Raw genomic sequence first — 22,296 nt, 5'->3', positions numbered from 1 at the left:
TGAACTGCTTTTTCCCTACCTACTATTTGTGGCTCAAGAAGTAGAGGAAAGCTCATGGAATTATTTGTTTAGAGGACAAAAAGTGGTGGACCTGCTCTAGTTTAAGAATTGTCCTCTCTAGGCTGAGCTCTGTCCCTGCTGCCCAGGTGGTAGATGGGGGAGCAGGTATGAGCTCCTGTACTTTGCATCTTCAGGATAGCAGAATTATGGGCAGAATTTGTCTACATGCATGTATCTGGTGAAGAAATATTAACTGAATTGTTATTTTAAGCTCCATACCAATGTAAAAATCTGATTCAGAGTATTGTAATGTGGCAGCTACTCAGTCGTCCACAAAGAGTTGATTTAAAGTCAAAATTTGCAGACGGTAGGAGGGGAGGAGCAAGTTGTTGCTTTATCTGAGGGGACTGAAAAACCTTTTTGAAACTCACATGAAATAAAGAAACCCACAAAGCAAATGCCATGGAATAATTTTCTTAATGCATCCAAGCTGATGGGTGATATTTTGGTCACTAAATAGCAGCGTTATAAATGTTTGCTGCTGAATCCTACAGCCCTAACCCAGTCAGGCAGCTGAGTGCCCTTGCTCTTCCAAGCTGCAGCTGCATTTTCCTTTCAAAGATCAGTGGCATTAACAGCAGTGCAGGTCTCCCACTGTCCATAAGGACAAAGCTCAGCAGCGTGGGAATTGCCTCTGTAAATAAGGTGCTGATAAAGAACTCCCAACTTTAGATCTTGTAAAGGCAGCGGGGTTTCTTGGAGGAGTGCAAAGCTATTTTCAGCTGCTGATTTGCTCATGGAGCATAAATGTGGGCATGATGAAATACGCAGATAATGTTTCATAGTAACCATCTGATAGCTAATAATGGGGAAGAAAAATAAGAGTCGTAAGTTTGGCGTGGGCTGCAGTTTTAGCACCATTTCCTTCTGCAGGTTGTTACTACTGCCTGTACCTGCTGAGCAGCAGATACGTAGTTGCAAAGAGTGCCAAGGGCAAATAAATATTTATTTCCTCCATTTATTCCTGAACAGGTTGCCACCCCACTACAAACAGGTTGCAGCCTTGTGTTCTGTAAAACCTAATGCAGTGTCAGCCCTGAGTAACTGTGCCACACCACAGAGTGCCACACTCTGTGGAGAGGTGTTTTGGCATACATTTCTGTAATAAAATCCATAAATTCCACCTTAAATTTGCCTATGTGAAATATGGGTCTCCTCGAGCCAGGTCTCATAAGCTGCTGGAGATCTCTTTCACGCCCAAGATAGCTCAGCTACCTTAGAAGGCATAAAATCAGCAGGATGGCTTCTGTGGTAGTGTTGGAAACAAAAAGGTTTTAATAAAAGGTAAAATAACAAAACTCTTTACAGAGAAAAACTGAGCCAGGTGCAAAAGGTCCTCGCCGCTGATAATCACAAAAAAAAAAATCACAAAAAAAAAAACACAAAAAAAATCAAAAAAGTGATTAGTTTCTTCGTTCTCTTCTTTTCCTAGTAAATTTCTCAGGCTGGATTTTTTGGCCGCTGTCCAGTTAGCTATCCTTAAGTTTGAGGTGAAGTCCCCCAGGTTCTATGAGATGTCTTTTCATCTAATTGAGGAGAGAAATTTCTGGGCTTGTTTCCTTTTTAAGGGGACAAAGGATAGTTTTGTGACTCTGTCAGCAGGGGACACATTCCTATACCTATGCAAACAGATTTGGAGTGATTCACTAATTTTGCAAGGAGCCTCTCTTGGAAGAGCAGCACAGTTGGTTATGGGATTGTGATTTCATGTTTTGTGGGTTTGGGATGGGCTGTGGAGTTGCTGAGGCTGGGGGACAAACTGCAGCAAGGTGCCACCAAGGACAAAAGCACAAGAGCTGAAGTCCAGAGGGTTGGACCTGATTTCACAGCAGTGAGACCATTCAGCATCAGTGGTAAGGAGTGAAAGGGGGATGCTTGAGAGAGGTAGAGAAATTCTTCCTTTTAAGGTTATCTGGCTATTCTCTGGTGAATCAAGATGAGGAAGAAAACAACCCAGGTGGTTCAGTTGTGTAACTGTTTGCAAAGATTTCTCAAACTCTTCCCTGAAGCATCTGCTTTTGCTGCTGTCTGATTCAGCTTTATGCTCTAAACAGAGCACTTGTCTGATCTGCTATGGCAAATTTCAAATTCTGAATATCATACAGAATAATCCATAAGTAAACAGTGATATTCTCTGTACTTCCAGGCCCTGGGCATTTTCATGGTTTTATGTGCATCCCTTTGAAACTTCTACTCTGCTAATCAGTGGAGTATTCAAGGATGTGTCCAGCTGAGGAATGCTGGTCACTGTGAGCACTGAAGGCCAGTTGTTGTGTTATCAAAATCTGCAATTCCTGCATGAGGAATGGCCAGCAATATTGAACATGCTCTTACACCAGTGAGGAGCTGCAGGGAGCAGTCTGGGTGCCAGTGTCCATGGCTGTGTGTGCACAGAGGGAGGGGACAGCCTGGCTGATACACAACATTTTGGGTTACCTGTGTGTGACCGTGTTCACAGGGGTTCTTGGATGAGGGAAGAGACGACGATCTGACTCCATGTTTCAGAAGGCTTGATGTATTATTTTATGATATATATGACATTAAAACTATACTAAAAGAATAGAAGAAAGGATTTCATCAGAAGGCTAGCTAAGAATAGAAAGGAAAGAATGATAACAAAGGTTTGTGGCTCGACTCTCTGTCCCAGACAGCTGGGCTGTGATTGGCCATTAATTAGAAACATCCAACAGGGGCCAGTCACAGATGCACCTGTTGCATTCCACAGCAGCAGATAACCATTGTTTACATTTTGTTCCTGAGGCCTCTCAGCTTCTCGGGAGGAAAAATCCTAAGGAAAGGATTTTTCATAAAAGTTGTCTGTGACACCTGTGCAGAATATAAAGGCATGTGTCTGTGTGTGTGGCTGGAATGAGTTAGCACAAACAGCAGAAAAGGTGAATGTTGCAGAATGCCCTTGGGGGAGTGGAGCACCCTGCAGTGACAAAACCTGTCCTGGCTGCACCTCCCGATGTGCAGGAATCAGCAGCAGCTCACCCTCTGACACGGGGCTGCGATGGGAAGGGGGAGTCTGGGCTGAAGATGTTGCTTATGCATGTAACAATTTGTGTCAAGTAGGCACTTTCTTGTTCGTTCCATTTGATCTTTTTCACATACCCTAATTATGGATACAGTCTTGACAAAGATGATAAAGGGCCTCAGGGGTTATAAAACAGGAGGCAAGGTTAAGAAAATTATGTTTATATTCATTAGAATAGGAGAGATTAAGAGGGGTCGTGACCAAGGTGTACAAAACCCAAAAAGTATTGAAGAAAAAATGATGCCGCCAGAATATTTAAGAGGGAAGCTGTGAATACAGGGGTAAGTGGAGAGCAGCTGGCATTTTGATTGGAATTGGTTGTGGGACATTTTTTCAAAGGTTGCTCTTGGTGAGGAAAATTAACTTGTGCTGATCAGTGGGCTGTAGGCAGGCAAGTTAGACCACAGATATGTTGTTGGCCAGAATTATGGGATGCATCATGGAACTTCTTTTTGGAATGTCTGAGTGGGTTGGGTTGGGCAGAGATTACAAAGGGATTCACCTTTTGAGCTTGTTTGGAATAATGAACTGGGCTGCCAAATGTTGGAAGAGGGGAAGTTCCATGTTCTCATATTGAAAATCCTTTGTGCAAACTTGTTAACTAAAGCAGAGCTGTGGAATAGATGCACAAAGATAATTCTGGGGGAGTAGCACAGCAAAGGAAGCTTTTCAGTATTGTGTATTGGTACAAATGGGACAAACCAAAGCTGTGTGGCCAAGAACACCACCAGCTGTGCAGCCACATAGGCTAAAATCAAAAGGACATAGAGGCAAAATCAGTTATGGCTATAAAAGGTTATAAAATTACTTAAAACACACTGGAAGTAAGAGGAAGGCAGAAGTCCATCAGGAAGAAAGGGAAGCAAATAAATGGACTAGAAGAGAAGACAGAAATACAAAATGCCATTATTTTGCACTGCTCTTCACAGAAAGGTTAATAACTGTGTCAGATCTGTAACAGTGTTCCCTGTAAGAGGGCTTACAAGCAAAGGCAAGAACAAGATAAGGAGTATTTAGGCAACTGTGATATATTTGGGTCAATGTGGCCTTAAGAAATGTACCCACTGAATTATTTACAACTCTCAGAAGCTTGTGGAGAATAGGGCAATTGTCAGAATTCTGGAGCAAGGCAAACATAGTACCTGTCATCACAGAGGACACTACAAGGGAAACAGAGATTTGTAAATACCCAAGAAGATACAGAGGAAATTACCTGTGAGCACATACCTGTGAGCAGCACAAAGTAACAGACATGCTTTAAGCCCAGAATAATCTGATTTCTTTTTCTGATTGTGTGACTAATACCCAAGAGAGGAGGAAAGCAAAAGCACTTTGTAGCCAGGAGTGTGATGTTCACGTGAGCATCACATTCTCATACCTGAGAGAAAGCTCAGAATTGTGACTGCCAAAGTTCTTGATCAGCGGATCATAAATTTCTTTTAGCAGAGCTTCATATGCCCAGGTAGCAAGGATTTCACTGTGCAACTGAGTGTACACCTGGCTTTAACAAAGTCTTAAAAGAAGTATATTCATGTTTAACTCAGATGTTATTGGACATTTTAGCCATGAGTTGTGAGAAGTATCTGCCTTTATAATTTTGATCAGTTGTTTGAATGATGGCCCAAAAAGTGCAATTCTCAAGTGGGAGTGAGCCCCTATATGAAAGATGAAACCCAGTTGCAGATATGGAATTGTTTTATAGGGGTCAGTGCTTCAGGTGAGCTCAGGGGATGTCATTGTGGACCTTGAACTGAGGGGTGGCTGTGGTGACATGGTGTTCCCTAAGGATGTGGACAGCTTTGCAGGAAAACAACAAAACCTCTGTTATTAATCTGGGGTCTACTGCACTGAGAAAATGCTGCAAATTTACTGAGGGAGGCCATGTGGGGAAATACATTCAGGACTATTTCTGAGCAGCTTCCTAAAACTTGAGTCATGGCCTCTTGTTACCAAACTCAAAACAGGTGGACAGTTGCCTTCATAACAGAGCCAAAATTTCACAGTCTGTATGACGTGGAGCAATTCATGCGCTGGTAAATCCAGTTACAGTCCTGATTTAGAAAAACACTGAAGCATCTGCTTAAATTTTTGTCTGACAGGTTTTAACAGGTGCTAAAAGCTCTGCCCTGAATGAATTACTTTGCTGAATCGAGACCCAATCAAGCATATGCTTGTGTTAGGAGAAGGATATATGCAGTGCCTAAGTTCTCTGAAGGGGGGAGGAATATACATTAGGATATTTTTAAATGTCTATTTTTATGTATGCTTTCTCTCAATGGAAATTGCACAGGCTGCAGTACCATCCTCTTTGCTCTCTCTCCAGCTTCCCTTTCCCCAGTGCATTTCCTATGAAAGAGCTTTGCCGTGGGCCACAGCCTGTATTGCAGGGGAGTATCACATGCTGAGAACTTACCTAACATCCTGCAGAAATGTGATGGGTGGGTGGAGGATGGGGAGCTAGACGTAAGCCTTTAAAAGTTTTCCAAATGATAATTCTTTTTAACCACTCCTCAGGCTTTTGCATAAAGATTGCAGAGTAGGCACTCCAGCAGCTTAGAGGAGCCCTGGATTTATGCTCTGTAATAAATGTATCCATAGGGTGCTGCGTTGTTGTAATGATGGCAAATGACAGTAAAATTAGGAGAATTAATAATGACCCAGCTGGAATAATTTAGCACTGTGATAAGTAAACTCTAACCTAATACTCAGCGTTCTGGCAGAACTATTTACAAAGCACATTGAATGCAGGAGTCTGAGGGGAATCTTCTATAGAAAACAAAGTGAAACCCTAATCACAAACAAATGCCATAGCATGTCATTAAGAGGATTAAGTGGCTTGAAATTGATGTCTAAGGCATTTTGGTTGATTGTTGCTAAAAATACCACATGCTTGACAATTATCTTCTGTTTGCCATGCTCTCTCCTGCTAGTAGTCTGTCATGCAGTATTATTCTTGTTTACCACCCTGCCTCATACCAGGTTTTTATCTGTGAGGTTTGCAGCTTGGTGCCACAGCTGATCTGGAATTCACAGTCTGATGTGTTGGCACTGGTTGGTGCCAGACCATTAATACCTTGATAGCAAGGGAGAGGCCAGGTTCAGCAAACACTGGGCTGAAACCAAAGTGGAACAGCACAAAACTTCTGGAGTCAGTTTTTTAATTAAAAATGCTTGGTTTTAGTTTGAAATACTGTATTGTCCCTAAAAAGTATTTGTTACATTAGAGTTAAGAAATTTCTAAAAAAAATTTTAAATTTCAGTGAAGCATTTTACAAATAAATGAGTTTTATATAGACTTGAACTCATAATATCTTTCTAAATAATTAGTATTTCTGAAACTTTGACTTTTGGTCTAAGTAACAAATTTTTAAAGGTAGAAAAATTTCTTACTCTGCCCTGCTTAGTGATTCTGAGCTATTACCTCATTGGTGCTTTGCTGAGAGGAGGAAGCTGCAGCTGCATTGAGGCAAGTCAGATATTTCTGAGGGAAAGCCTGGAAAGTAGCATCGTTGTGTGAGTGAGTGTCACCATATGGAGCATTTCTGAGCTGCTCAGGCTGTCAGTGAAGGGAGTGTGCACCAAGCTCCCAGAGACACGACAGGAGCTGTGGTTGCTGCCATGGCTGTTGGATTGTGTGAGCTGAGCAGGCAGCAGGGAAAGCTCCAGCTCTGATTTAAATCCAGGAATTAGTGGGGAGCCTTGCCATGGAAATTGTGCACGTGGAGCCTTCACCTGCAGCCCCCAGGATGTCCTGGGTGTGGGCATGGACCAGCTCCAGCTCCAACCTGATTGAACATCCTGACTTGAAATATCACCCCATGTCATTCTGGGGGCACTGAATTACCCTGTCAAAAAACGTCTTCAGCATCACTGGTTGGGTGTGAGCAAATTCTGCTGGCTTTTCCACTTTTGTGTCTTGTAGCCATGCAATGCTGGGTTATGCTGAGCTGTGCTGCTTTTGTAGTCAGGGAAAATTGGCACTGAGAGATACTGGCATGTCTGCCCTGTTGGCAAGAGGATCAGTGTCCTGCATAATTTGAGAAAAGACTGAAGTGTCTTGTAGTGTGAGAGCTACATATGGACAAAGAAACCTCAGGTTTTGGGGTTTGATTTTTCTTTCCCCTGTATCAGTTTTATAATAATAATTATATCAACAACAACAATACTAATAAAAATAGCTGTCCTGAATCCAGCCATGTGAGATGGCAGTGTGAGATACAGATATTTAAAATCAGATTATTGTCCTCCAAGACTGAGGTTCAGACATTCCATCTATCTGGGCTGCAGGCAGCTGCAGAGGAGTTGCAGGAAAAAAAATAAGGACAGCAAAGTTTTAAACTGTGGTTCAACCCATTCCCTCTCACTTAAGATGAGATGCCAAATCCACTGACCTACTGCCTCTCTTTCATGGATGCTTCTGCCCTTCCTTGGCAATATAATTACAGCATGGCTGGGAGTTCAGACTGTAATCTGGATGTAATCATCCTGCATTGAGGACACCTGAATAAATAAATATTGATTGCAATCCTAGTTAGTGTCTCCATGAGCTGTGCCTCAGGGCTGCCTCCTCAGGTTAACCTGTGCCCTCTGCAGACCTCAGCCAGAGAAGGTTTTTACCCACAGGGAAGATGGAGGTGACCCAAGTCCATCCTGGCTCCTGCTGATGGCCGTGGTGCTGCAGCTCTTCGGTGATCCTGCACCTGCTGGGAAAATCACATTTTTAAGGGACAGGAAGGGGAGGTGTTTGCTTGGTGAGACGTTGCCAAATGGAATTAGGATTTGTGTCTAGACAGCAATCAAAATTAGCCTTTCATCCTACATCAAGGTAATATACAAATTGTTCTCTAAGCATTAGTAAGTTAATTGTATTACTTTGAGGATGCATGCATAAATAAGCATTGAATATATTTGCTATAATGCAAATGGAAATGAAGCTAAAATACCAGCAAAGCTGGAGACTCCTCACTACTGGTTTTTCTTAACCCTCCTGTTCTGGCTGTGAGCTGGATTATTTTGGGTCACTGTTTCCCTTTTCTGTTGATTTAACCCAATGTAATTCTACATTCAGTGGGTGTTTAGATGACCAGGTGAAATACAATCTTCATGAATTATTAAGACCAGCGAAGTCCCTCACGCTGCACAAAGGATTCTGGCTGCAGAGCAGTAAAGAAGCTTGCTCTGAGTCACAACCAGCATCTTTATAAAGTAAAAAAAAAAATCTTTTGAAAAAACTAAATGTAACAGACTATAAATGAAAGAAATGCAGTTATATATCAGAGCAATCCATTAAAGACACAACCTGCTGAGAGATGCTGCAGTATCACTCATTTCTCTGTAAGTCAGTACATAAACTTGTTTTTAATTTTTTTGGCAGACTTATGAAGCCAATTATCCTGGTAATAAATATTCAGCTTTAATGGGCAAGTAAATAATTAATGTTATTGCCTTTGCAAATTTAGCTTTTCACTTATAAATTAACATAATTAAAATAGTAATGTTTCAGTACGCATTTTACCAGCCAAAATCTAAATCAAGCAATTAAACTGTAGGTTTTTCACATCAAATGAGTTGAGTTTATAATGATACAAACTGTGGGCATAAATCTGCTTTTCATGGTCAGATTCATTATAGAAACATGAAGAAAAATTATTCTGCAGTAGATGTAATCAAGTATATTATTTGCAAAACCATTAATATATACTTTAACTACTTCTTCTTGTCCTTTCACAGTGAAATAGGAAGGAAAAGCACATTTCCCATGAGTCTCTGGCCCAGCAATAATTGCCTGTGTATAATTGTAATGGCCACTGTACAATGGCTGTCAGAGCATAGTGGCTGTCACATCTCTTTGGATTGATTGGAAAACCACAATGCACAGTATGGATCTGAAAAGGAAAAAAATTACTCTGTAGCCATTAACTTAAAAAACTCCAGTCTGAGTTGCACAGGCTGCAAATTTGATCGTACACTTTTCCTCCCCTACTCATTGTTTTATATTTTTTGTGAGGAGCGTGTGCTGTCCTCGTGTCAGTGTTCCAGCTTGGTGGGCAATCAGAGCAGAAAAGCTTTTCTTGATAAGAGGAGATGAGTTAGTAGGAATGTGCAACTATTTCTGCTCTGAGTGCAGCTCAGAGCTGGTGAAATTCAGCCCTTTGGGTAGTTGATCCCCAGGAGCAGTGTGAGGCTGTAACTTCAAGCTGGCTCAAGGGTTCAGGAGGTTGCATCAAAATTTCTGAATTTTCTTGTGAGAGGCAGTGGCTTCTGAAAATTAGAAGCTTCAGGGACATCAGACTGTAGGAACTTGAGCCTTTCTCATTTTGTTTTTAGACTGGGAATGTCACAAGAGCATTTCAGTTTGTATGACTGGTGTCAGTTTTTGACTCTTAAAAGGACTACATTTTGTTAGAAATGGGAAAAGCTGAGAGGTGACTCTGACATTCATCTATAGACAAGGGCACACACGGATGAAAACTTGAAGTCTGAAAATTTGCTCAGAGAAGTCCTGATAGCTTGTACTGAGAGCCCAGAGCTTTAGACATTTCTGGTCTTGCAGTCTCCACAGATTATAATTTATCATGGGCCGAGCAGTCTATTTATAGCTCCTCAAAATGTTTCTAAGAGCAGCGTTTTGCAAGCTGCCAAAGGTTTGCAGATTTGTAATGAGGAGATTTCCTCGATGCACAGGCTTGCCCACATCCAGACCTGCTCATTGACATTTTTACAAGCTGTGATTTCATAGTCCTTTCGTGTCCCAGAACCCAGGGGGCAAATTTATCCCTGCGAAGGCCCACTCAAGTCGCACCAAAGATGAATTCAAGTTAATGAATTTTATTTTAGTGGTGTTCAAACCATTTGCAGATAGGCAGCTGTAGGCTTTTTGCAGTATCCAAGTGTTTAAGCTTTAGTGGACTGAAAAAGAAATCTTTGAGCTGAATTTGTGCTGGTTGACTTAAATGCACACAGAACTGCAGGTGTGGTTTTGACAACAATATTATCTGGAGTTTTAGAAACACTTTAAAAAGAAGAAAAGCACGCTAGACTCTCATGCATGATATCTGTGGGTCCATATTGCCAATGATATTTTAATTGGACACAATTACGTGCTGGTGAGATGAGCTGTGGGTGGGAGAGCAGCGATGCAAGCACCTGATGGCACAGGCAGCTCTCTTGTAAGCACTGCTAACTCTGTCTGTCAGTGTGCACCTGTAGGAAATACAAATTTTTATCAGTGAAAAGGCCAATTTCTATCTCAAAGGTTGCTCTGTTAGAAGTAGTTTTAATCTGTATTTAATTATTGTACTTTAGCCATGTCTAGGTTTAGATGGTGTTCAGGTGCCCTGTATGGTTTTTTTGCCAGTGGTGGCTAAATGAGATTTTTTTCATGCCATGCCAAGCTCTGCCTGGGTTTGATGGCATATTTCTGGCTGGGCCTGGCCCTGGAGTCAGCAGGGCCATGTCTGACAAGAATCCAGCCTGTTTTGTAACAAGGGTATTCTAAACTCCCTGACGTTTGATGGTCCCCTTTTAGCTGTTTTGGTTTTCAGCACAAATCAAACATTGCTCTGAGGCACCTGAGCAGTGAAGGCAGTTCAGGCACTGCTGTTCAGGCTGGCTCTGCTGGGAGCTGTATTTTTGCTCCTTTCTTTAGGATTTACAGCACTTTAAGGCAGAGTTTCCCCACGGAAGCGCTGTGATACTGCCTTGTTTTATGGGTGAGTTAGAGTATTGCCGGTGTTTGCTGACTTTGTTGAAATCCAGCAAACCTCCTTTCTCTGAGAGCAGGCAGCAGGAGGTGTTTGCATGGGTGAACTGGAGATCTCTCCCATGTGGAGGCTGAAGAGGGATGCGTGTGTGTTTGGAGAGGAGGGAGAGCATTGAGGGAGTTGTGGTTTGCAATTGCAGGTGCTGTGTAGTGGAAGGCCAGCTTCTGGGGCTTGCTTTTCTTTCCTTGTTGTTCTTTTTAACTTGCATCAGCTTCTCCAAACTCCTGACACTGTTCCTAGAAAGCTTCAGCATCCTCCCAGAGCCCCAGGTCTGCTCTGGCCTGTTCTGGCTCCCCAGTCCCTGCTCACCCTTTTCTCATTTGATGCCAGATCACATCCTGCCCTCTCTGTGCCCTCCTGCTCTGTCCTTTCTGCTGAAATCAAGGCACTCAAAGGCTCTAGGGGTTTACCAGGCTTCTGTGCTGGTTACCAGCTCAAATTTAGTTTCTTTCTCTTCACTTATGCAATCCACATAGGAAAAAGGACATTTGGGAAGTCAGGCTGGTGTTTTTTAGTGTTGTTGAATTTGATGCACTCTCCAAGGTAACGGATCCCTGCACTGAGTGAGGGACCTTTCTGTGTCATTTGTGGACTTTGCTGACTCCTGCTTTCCCTGGGTTGTAAAAGGGAATGGTGGGACTTTGGATACACAGAAGTCAGTTCTGGATGGCATAATAGAAATTTGCTGATTTCAAATGAGATTAAAGTTAATAGTGGTCAAGTTAATGCCTTTAATAAAGAAGGATAGTATGTGTATTAAAAGCTTAGGCTCTGATGTCCTGTTCCTGCTTACTTTGCTTGGGTCGAAGTTCTTGTTGGATGGATGAATTAAAAATGTTTTTTCTCTGGTTAGTGTAATTCTGCGTTGCTGCACAGGTTGATAAATTTTGTTTCCCTTGGGTCAGCTGAGGTTTTCACAGCACATCCCACCTCTGCAGTGCTGTGGTTGCAGAGTGGAGCCCTCACCTGGGAACTCCCTGGCAGAGGTGTGTGAGTATGTGAGCCACAGGAGGAGAAGGGAATGTGGAAAAGTGATAATCTGTCCCAACTTTTGCAAAATATCCCTGGCTCAGTGTTAAAGGGATGAGGAGTAAAAAGGAAAATAAATGCACTGACTTTGCCTTACCAATGAGTTAAGGACTCTGCCGTCCTAAATTTGGAAATGAAGCTTTTTAGTGAGCTGCAGAACAAGGTGATGTTGGTGCTGTGCACTTGGGGCTGGAGAAACTTGTTTCAAATTTGTGATATAAGAGACCTGCTTGAACCAGTAGCTGTGAGAGTGAGACCTGTGGCTTAACTGTGACACTGAGATGAGTGACAGCATTGTTCCCTTGTTAGATTCCCATTTCAGGTTAGAGGAAGAGGAAATCCACTTAGATCTTGTTCCATCAGTGAAGGTTGTATCACACAGCTGCTTCTGGTACAAACCTGTCAGCCCTTGTTGGGAGAAGTGGCTTCATTTCATTACTCGATTATTTCGATGGTCTGTCTGGTTAAATGGAAGCTGGTTGCTACTCACCACTGAAGTGAGTTCAGAATTGCTTCTTTCCCCCCACAAATGTGCTTCCAACCCTTTGAAAGCATTATTTGACAAATGTGCTTCCAGCCCTTTGAAAGCATTATTTGACAAGGACATATGCATTGCAGTAACTTCATCATTGCTTTCAATTGAACTGGCAGAAGAAACAATAATCTCCTGAAAGAGCTTCAGAACAAGGGCAGATGTAAACACCTAAGGGGCCCAGGAGATCTTATTTTATAGTCTAAGCAGACTGTAATAGTAGGAGTAATAATAATAAAAGCACTTAATAGTGTAATGCAGCTTTGGCAGCTGGAGAGTTAGACAGTAACCTGCAACTTAATGCTTTTGAACTTGGGAAGCAGCTTTGGTTAAAACCAAATGCCTACTGAAGAAAGGAGTTTATATTCTTTAAAATTGGTAGTATTTCCATGGCACTTCTTGGATTCATCTTCGGAAAGTATTTACTTATGTGCAACAGCAGCAAGACCTGTTCAGTGTCAGAGCATTTTCTAACACAGCAAGATAATAATTACATTCTTGAACCTGGTAATGTAACATTGATGCTATGATGATGGGAATAGTTCCTTCAACAAGGGTGATTGACCACTTATTTCCTTTTTCCTGGACACCATGAGTTTGTACCTGGATAACAAAAATCAATGCTGATCTTCAGCAGCATCACAGTATGCTATTGTATTAATCCCAGTCAACATATTCTTCATTTATTATTGCCTGCATTCTTTAATAGAGTTTATTTCCCATCACACCACCAGCCCCCACTAAATTACTAATGCTGGGTGTTACCACTTGAATTGCAGCTCTCCTGTTTCACTATTTGTTTTGTTGGCAGGGAAGGGGAAAAAAAAAAGCCTCCAAACAGCTGAGTGCCAGTAGTGCTGATGACTTCTGTTTTATTTATGTTTTGCACTGAGCCATGGTGAATGATAAAGTGTGTCTGGGACACGGCTGTGGGCAACACTCTTAAGTGTTATAGTTGGAAATCTGCCAGAGTTGCATTGCTACCAATTTTTTACCACTAGCCTTCTGCAGGGAAAGATTCAAAGTCTCATTTTATTCCCTTCTTCACCCGTGTCACCTTTGCAGTAAATTAATGTGAGATCTTCAGCAGAGATGGAGCTGACGTGGGGAGCTGCTGCTGCCACAGCTTCCCCTGGGACTGGAGCTGAGAGGAGTCAGGAGCATCCCTGGGGATAAAGAGAGCTTGGCTTGGAGCTGGAGCCTGTGGTGGGGTTGTGCTGGTGCTGTCCTGCAGCTCAGCAGGAAACTCTGGGCTTGATCCCGAGGAAAAAGCAGAAAGCAGCAGTTGTTCCCTGCTCAGTCGTGTGGGGACTGTGTCCGAGGCTGTAATTAGCAGATATACCTGCTAATGAATTGGTGTAATCCCCTGCTGCGCTCAGAGTCTGCTGGGGATCTCTTTTCCTGCCTTGCAGAGGTAGGTGACCTTGCTAAATACTTAGCAGTAAAAATGTGTTTTCCTTTGCCCGTTTCACAGCCTTTCTTCTGGCTCTACCACTGGAGCTCTTCTTTATTAATTGAAAATACTTACTCAAGTTTAGTTTCAGGGAAGGAGGGAAGTTAGAAGAATGTGTATGAACATGTTCCATATGTGTCATACAAATCTGCGTGAATGCACACACATATGGAATTCTGATTTCTTAATGGCCACACTAGCAATAAAAAAAAAGAAATTTAATATTTAAACAAGGAGTTATGTTTTCAATTATTTTTCGGTCACCAGCCACTTAAAATATTTAATCTTTTCTCCGCCCAACTAATTTATTCAATTGCAATTAGGTAGATTGTAATTAATATTTGATGAGACAAACTAATACTAATTTGCATATCTACTACGCTGTGATATTTGCACACAGATGTGTTGTTTGGCTTCCAGATACCTCTTTTTTGCCCTTGCTGAAGTTGCAGATGCTCATCAAGGTTGCCACAAGGCCCTTAAGCTGTATGACACACAAATCTAAGGATGAGTGTGCTGGTTCAGAGGAGGATCCAGCCAGCTCCTGTCCTCACCCCAACAGGAATCAATAGTTGATGCCTAAAGACAAGAATTAAGAACAGGGCAAAGGTACAGCAAGGCTTCCTGAGAGACAGAAAGTCTCCCAGACTTCATTGATTTGTGGCCTGGAAATATCCCAAGATAGAAATGGTGTCTTCAGATTTAATATTTGAGCTTATTTGTTACGTCTAAAGTATGTAGTTATTTTGTATAATGCATGCTTTCCATCAGCAAAGGACTGAGATTCCTCCAAGGGAAATACTCTCTTTTTACTGGAAAAATGTCTTGTCTGCCTTTTCTGATTAATGAGAACATCCATATGCTGGCTTTTGTGAGTGGAAGACGGATCTGATACCACTTAACTATGTTAACTGAATGTAAAAATCTGAAGTGGTGGGATAATGAAAGTAATTTGCAGTTTGTCGGCGTGTTCCCTCTGATCAAAGGGAGTGGGGGAGCACAGCAACTTAGGAACAACACAACCAGACTCTGGGGTTTCTAGGACGTGGGGCATTTTTTGCAAGTTCAGACTCGGTTTGTTTCACGTAGGAACAGTGCCAGCTCCTACAGCAGATGCAGGCTTAAATGGATGGTTTGGGTTGGAAAGGATGGGTTGGATTTGGGTTGGAAAAGATCTTAAAGCCCATCCAGTCCCACCTCCTGCCATGGGCAGCTTCCACTGTCCCAGGTTGCTCCAAGCCCTGTCCAGCCTGGTCTTGGACAGTTCCAGGGGTGGGGCGCCACAGCTGCTCTGGGTACCCTGTTCTCACTCTGTGGCAGCTCCTGAGGCTCTGGGCTTGGCAAGAGGTACAAGAACCATCTTGGCAGCTCTGTGATGAGATCTCTGAGACTCTGAGAGGGAAACCAGCTGGACACTGACCATCAGGTCAGGACTGACCTACTGAATGAATGTGAAGGGGTTTTCCTGCAAAACTGTGCAGGTTTGGGCAACACAAATGGTATACATTCTTTTTTTTTTTTTTTTTTTTTTTTTTTTTTTTTTTAGCTATATTTTTTCTTTTTTTTTTTTTCCCCCTTGTATGGTTCTGAGCCAACACAAATTATAGCTCATGAGGGTTTCCATGCATTTATCTTCTGTAGCTTTTTTGCTTTATTGCTGACTGGGATGGTCCCTGGCCTGGCTCCCTGCCTCTGTACTGTGTGATCACATCAGCAGAGTGTGGAGGGAGCGCACTGCCGTCAGAATGGAACATCTACACTTTGCTGCTCGCTGGAAAGCTGGCCATTGATTTAATTTCATTAAGTTGCCCCATCTCAGTTATATCATGAGAAATGGGAACTGTGCACACTAACTGCATTTTGTCATGAATAACGTTGTTTCACCTCGTGTTCCTTCTTCACATTGCTAGATATTCTTTGGCAAACTGCGCTAAACAGGAACATCCAGAGCCCCACCTTTCCCAGCCTGAGCCCAGGTTACAGTGATGATCTGGTGCTCTTGCTGTTACTTCCTCCACTCAGCTGATGCTCTGGTTAATGCACAGAAATGTAGCACTGATTTTCTTTAGTGACTATTCTATGTTACAATTTACGAGTAGAAATGAAAAAGTAATTGTAGCTGTGGTCTCCAGAGATAAAATCCCTTAAAAGCAGCAGAATTAGGTCTTACTGCTGCCTGCAGATCAAGCTACTGCAGCATCAGCCATTCCTGTGCCCATAAGTCACTCAGCAGCCATTTCAGTTGGCAGTCTGATTTTTCATGGTTGGCCTGGAAGAGGGCAGGAACTGAAGGTTCAGTTTTGTCCTTCATGTCTGAGTTCAGGAGAGGCAGGAGTTCTGCAAATGTGGACAAAATTTATTGGATTGTTCTGATTGGTGTGACTATGTGATCTGTGTGGACTTCAACAAAAAAAGAAAAATCCCATTATGTTCATTAGTGTATGTGTATGTGTGTGTGTGTATATATATATATATATATATACACACATTTATTTATTTATTTATTTATTTATATGTATATAAAAGGCAGTATGATGCTAACTTCCAGTATGCCCAATTTCATGTGCTGGTTGCTGAAATCTTCCTTCTCGCAAGCCCAAAACCTAGTGTGTTTTCCAGATAGGTGTGGCCTGTTTGTGGGTTCAGGGTTTCTTGTGAAGGTGTAATGGGATTTTGTGATACTTTGAGCTGTCATGGGTTTCCTCCTCTGAGGGAAACCTCTTGGATATCTCTGGTGGTTTTTCCCTTTGCTTTTCATAAAATTCCTGGGCAAAGTCAGAGTATCTTCATGGCTTCTGAGTTGATCTTAGGAGAGCATCTCTGGGTGTGGTTTAAGGATGTGAGCCATGGATATATCTGACACAGGGAGCTCAGGTGCTGCTCTCTCCTCAGTCCTCACCTCAGTTTTGTGTTGCTGTGCCCAGTTTTGCTTCACAAAAGGCTGTACTATCTTCATGGGGGAAGGATGATCCTTTGAGTGTTTCCCATCTGCCAGGGCCGAGGGATGAGCATTTGCAGTTCCCAGTGCTGCTCTGAGGTTTCTGCTTGCTGGTAGTGCTGCCTCCATCGCTGTCTCTCACATCCCTGCTCAGTGCCAGGGTCTGACCTCTTGGGAGCTCTGAGCACCTCTAGCAGTGACAGTGGGCTGGAAAATGTGGTGTTGCTGAGCCCCCTGCTCCCAGAAAACCCCAGGACATTTCCCAGTCTCTGACAATTGCGTTGGAGGCAGAACTTTGGGAACTGCGGCGTGTTGGGTTGGCAGTCTCGACTTCCCATCTGCTGTGAGCTCCTGAGCTTTGAATTTCTTGAGTAAGAGCCATTTTATTGTGCAGAGTATTAAGACTGAGGTGATGTCTCTGCTTTTAATATGAAAGTCCTGTTATTCTTCAGAAATGCCATAATGAATTAAAATATTCCCTATGGAGAAGTGCATTACTTACTTTTGTGTTACAATATTGGACTGGAATAAAAAGCAGCCAGGCTGTCATTCATTTCCTGGTCTAGGGACACTATGAAAGTACTGTAAAGCAAGAATAGCTTTGCACCACATTTCTTGAATTCAATGATTGCCCTCTGAAGGTGCCACACATGATGGATTGTCACAGACTCTCTGTCCTGCCTTGACATTTCATTCCTATCCAATGTTGTCTTGTGTTCTGCTCTGAATCTGCCAAACAACTGACCCTAGAATTTAATGCCCCACCTTCTTCTCTTTTCTTTTTCTGAGCAGCATCCTCTGCAGCTGAGGCTCTGAAATACTGGAGGACACTGCATCTTCCTCAGGGACACGGGCAAGGGAGAGCTGGAGCCTCTGGGGGGCTCGGACAGGAATTGTGGTTGGTGGTCGCCTGAGGAACTTACCTTCACCCCAATGTTGCTCTGAAAGGAGTCGTGTCCAACAGTCAGGTTTGGTAAGGTATGTATTTCTTCCCCTGCTCTTGTATTTTTACTCTTTTCTGAATATCTACATGTGGGGAAAGCAGAGCATTAGCAGCCTTTGAGTTTATTGCTGCATTCATGGCATGCTCATACTGTGTCTGTAAATAAGCTTTGCTCTCCCTGAATTTAGAAAGCGTTCACCAGGAGTGAAGTGTTTTTATTGTCTTGGGCTTGAGGGGGTGTCTGCTCATGTGAAGTTCTTTATTGAACGAAATGCTCGCTGATGGTTGTGTGTTGCTGCTGGTGATGGATACTTGGTGATAGGAATCTGTGTTTTGAAAATCCCACTTGTGTTTCACTAATGACTGTAATTCTGGGGGTCAGAGGTGGGGAAAATAAAAGGAGATGAAGTAGCCCATTTGTAATTCAGCCCCGTGCTTTTCTTTGTGCTTTGTATATCCTCACTGTGTGCAAAGGATGGAAATACCACTACCAATTTCCTGTATAATTGTATTCTCCCTTTGTTGTGTAGCACTTAAAATTTTTGTCTGTGTGAGTGTTCTCATACTCACACAAATGTTGCCCTGGCTGTGCTGGAACTGTAGCAAGGCAATATGCAACCATTTTCTAAAAAGAAACTGAAGGGCAGGATGTATTGTTAATGAAGATCATGCTAGTGAGATTTTAGGGTAATACAGTCTCTATTGCTTCTTTTACCTAGGTCAAGTTATTTCTGTGAAGGCAAAGTTTTCTGAGTCAAAAAAACCCCAAAAAACAGTTTTAAAGCAATGGTTCCAAGATCTCAGTAGAGTGGTATCAGATGATATTATCCTTTTTCATTTAGCACATGGGTATTGACTTCCTCCATGTGACTGAACCAGCACTATAATCTTGTTGAGAAAAGTACAGCAGCAATATAACACCTGTGCTTGGTGTCAGTGGAGGAGCAGGGAAAAGAAGTCAAGACTTTCTTAAAAGCCTCTAAAATAAATCACAATCCAGGTGAGTGTACATTACTTCTCCTGCTTTTGATCTGGTTGCACTTGTCATGTCAGCTCTGGAAATTGTGGGCTCTAACTCATGCTCCAGCAGAGCTCTGCCAGTGTCTGGCAATTGCAGGGAAAAGTTGGTTGGAACAGCTTAAATTGGGTGCTTAACTTTTAAATGTTGAGGGTCAAGAAAGGTCTGTTCCAACCACAGCATGTGCTGTTAATTTGTACAGGAATTCCAGGCAAACAACACGGTTGCCAGGGCAAGGTTCCCATCATTACAGCACAGCTCAGCTCTGCTTGTCTGCCTGCTCTGGTTTCTGGGAGAGGAGCTTGTTAGACATTGCTCCTGCCTTTATTATCCTCTTCACTTCTGTTTATTTCCAAGCTACTGCTCTTGTGATTATAACACTTAAAAGGGAAGGTTGTAGGAGAGGTATTTTGTAATCAAGAGAGCTTCTTGACTCTTGCAGAGAAAAATTTGGCACTGTTGTAATATAGAAACCACAGCAGTTTTGTTTATTCCTTGTTTGGGTTTGAGATTTCTGAGTTGAAATATGTAAATCTTCTTTGCAAAGAGTGTGTGAGTTTTTCTGGGTACCTGGGGTGTGTGAGGATCTGCTCCAGAGATGTTGGTTGCTGGTGTGACTGTGGTGCTGCTCCTGCCTTGGATAGGGGGGCAGGAAATGAGCTCCCCTGTCATTCCTGAGCCAATCCAAGTCTCACTCTAAGGTCTTTATAAATGATTTGTGTGAAATTATTTTTGAGGCATTAAACTCTAGGTTGGACTTGGATTATACTTTTGCATTTTACTTCGTTACCATCAGATCTAAAACTTGGCTCTTATTTAAATTTCACACTTACGGAAACTTCATCTTCAAGAAGAACACTGCACTTGGAGAAGATTGTGCTAAACTATAAAGAATTGGTCAAACTGTTGCTCACTTGAGTAGATGAGACCTTTCCTTATTGATTTCCTTCATCTTGGGGACTCGTGATTGCCAGAGTACTTGACTGCCATCAACTTTATCTGTTCCCACAACACCCTTTAAGACAGAAGTGCTACTTATGTCCATTTTGTAAATGGTGCATAAGAAACAGAGTCACTTCTAGGTCACTTTTAAGTGGCAAACATCTGTCCCTGATTTTCAGGCAGCTGGAGGCACACAGCCCTGGCTGAGCACCAGATTCAGTTATGGATCTTTCTGAGGTCACTGCTCCCACCTAATCCAGTTTCTTCCATGAGTCCTGCTCTCCCAAGTAGAGAGGGTTTTAATTAAGTGATTACAGTAACACTTAATGACATCAGGACTCAAGGTTTCCCTCCCTATCTCTACTGAAAACTGAAACATCTGTTCAGATAATGTGAGCTGAATTCATCTTTGCAGCAGGGTGTTTGCTCACGTGAGACGAGCAGATTCCCTTTTAGCAACACTTATGAAATTGTGCTGATGGTAATCTTATTGCATGAGGAATTAGTTTAAATGGATCTGCAGATAATGTGCAGAGCAGTAGTTTTTTTTTCTGAAATTGCTCACTTTTAGATTAGTAGAATCTGGTTAGTAAAATGCTCTGTTTGGCTGAAAAGGCACATTTAATAAATATGTAAGAGAAATTTTTAAGTAGCCATTAAACATAGTTAATAAATTTTATCTTGCAAGTAGAATTGGAAAAAAAAACCTGTTCATTTAATGTGTTTTATGGCTCTCATAGCAATTAATTGTCTTCATTACATGAACATAAATCCTCAATGTAATTCACCTTTTTCAGATTAACTGCTATGGAAATTTTCCCTTTGCTTTGTTTGGACTAGTAATATTATTTCTCTTTTCTAAAAGTTGAATATCAACATCACATTTTTTTTACCTTTCCCAAAATTAAGTTAAAAGCTGTATTTTGATTAAAGCCTTTATTCCCCTGGATTGAATTTTGCACACCAGACAGGACAAGAGGACAGCATGCAGGATCATGTTTTACATATGTTTTTTTTTATCAGTGAGCAGGATGAGCTTGTTTGCATGAGTAACATTTATGCAAATGTTTTCTAATGTTCCTCTGGACTGTTTTGCCAGGGTGAGGATATAAAACAGCTATTTTATTTGCATGTTTTTGTTGCAAGATCAGCAGACTGGCTGTTAAGGTATCAATTCCCTTGATGACGGCACTTCTGCAGCCCCATTCACTCAGCTTCTCCTCACAGGGCTTTTATTGAATCCATCAACCTGACACATATCAAAGCACAATTTCTGATAACAAATATCTTGTTGTAAAATGAATTAAAGAGGTGATAGCAGCAGCAGAACCGAGTTGAATTTCTGAAAGAAAATAAGAAACTCCAATACTAACATGAGATTCTTAAGATACCAATCACAGAACACAAATATAATAGTCCTTTACCTGTTCTCCTGAAGTGCTGAGAAGTCAGTGGGTCTGTCTGCAGTCATTCAGATGGCCTTGCTCCTGGGCTGGCAGCTTGTGCCTCTGCCTTCTGCCCTCTGATGTTTGTAGAGGTGTTTCAGAGAGCGTGATGAAGTTGGGGTTTGTTTTCTTCTGGAGACATTTCTCCTGCAAGGAGCAGCAACCTCCTTGTGGTAACTCTGCACTCCAGTTGTGCAGAAACCTGGTCACTGAGGGATGGAAATGCTGGCTCTGAGTGCAGCACACATTCCTTCTCTCAGAAGTCAAAGCAGTTTGGAGCCCCTTGTCCTCTGCAGAGCTGCTGCTTGGCACCCATGGGCTGTGTTTTAGGCAGAGTCCTGCCAGGGTGGAAAAGGGCCTGTGTTTCTTTGAGCTGCAGGTGGTTTGAAATTAGCTGGCTCAAAACCTTGATCTGAGAACAGATTTTCTCTGTCTCCTTACAGCCTTCTCCTGCCTGTTTTGCTCTCTTCATCCTGCTTTTCTATTCCCTTTGGTTTTGCATCCCTCAGAGGACAAGCAGCTTCTGGCAGGGCTGCCTTTGCACTGGTGCTGCTCTCACTCTGCTCAGGCTCATTTACCTCTGATTTTTGGCTAGCATGCCCTGTAAAATACTAGCTAATAATAATCATGCTTTTTGCTCTGTGGCAGGCCTGCTTTCTGGATAAGTATCCACTGACAGTTTGCCGCCTAGCAGAGAGGAAGAGGAGGGCAGCCAACAGTTGATGTGGAAAATTAATTATGAACTGCCATCCTCCTGCCATGTAGTTAAGGCAGTTGTGCATTGAAAGCTTTACATCCAGCTGTGCATTTCCTGCCTCACATAGTGGGAATGCTGCCAGAACAAAGCTTAGTGGAGAATGTCTCATATGGGACTGATCACTCAGGATGCTCTGGAGCCTTTACTGCTGTGCTCTCAGCTGTGACACCACCCAAGGAGTAATTTTTTGCCTTTTATTGGAGGAATGTTTAGCTTAATTGTGCATCCAAGTTGATAAAGATTTGTGTGTGTGGTGGGGAAGTCACCCATGTCCCCTCTGCAGTCGGGGAGCAATATTTTTGTGTTCCAGTGTAGTGGTAACATTCAAGTTTGGAGGAGCTGCAGCTTTTTTATATTTTCATCCTTCAGTATGACATAT

General features: G+C 42.4%; 1 protein-coding gene across 6 annotated transcripts in view; it reads left to right on the top strand.

Moving 5' to 3' along the window:
• Window positions 1-22,296, top strand: part of SGCD (sarcoglycan delta) — a 309,019-nt gene that overhangs the window by 97,510 nt on the left and 189,213 nt on the right. For all 6 annotated transcript variants that reach the window (XM_074552380.1, XM_074552384.1, XM_074552378.1 and 3 more), the window contains one exon: window positions 17,605-17,790. The gene's annotated coding sequence lies outside the window, so the exon portion shown is untranslated. The remainder of the gene's footprint in view (window positions 1-17,604; window positions 17,791-22,296) is intronic.

Source organism: Zonotrichia albicollis, chromosome 15 (genome assembly GCF_047830755.1).
Source record: "Zonotrichia albicollis isolate bZonAlb1 chromosome 15, bZonAlb1.hap1, whole genome shotgun sequence".
Lineage (NCBI taxonomy): Eukaryota > Metazoa > Chordata > Aves > Passeriformes > Passerellidae > Zonotrichia > Zonotrichia albicollis.
This window is presented reverse-complemented; position numbering and strand designations above follow the sequence as displayed.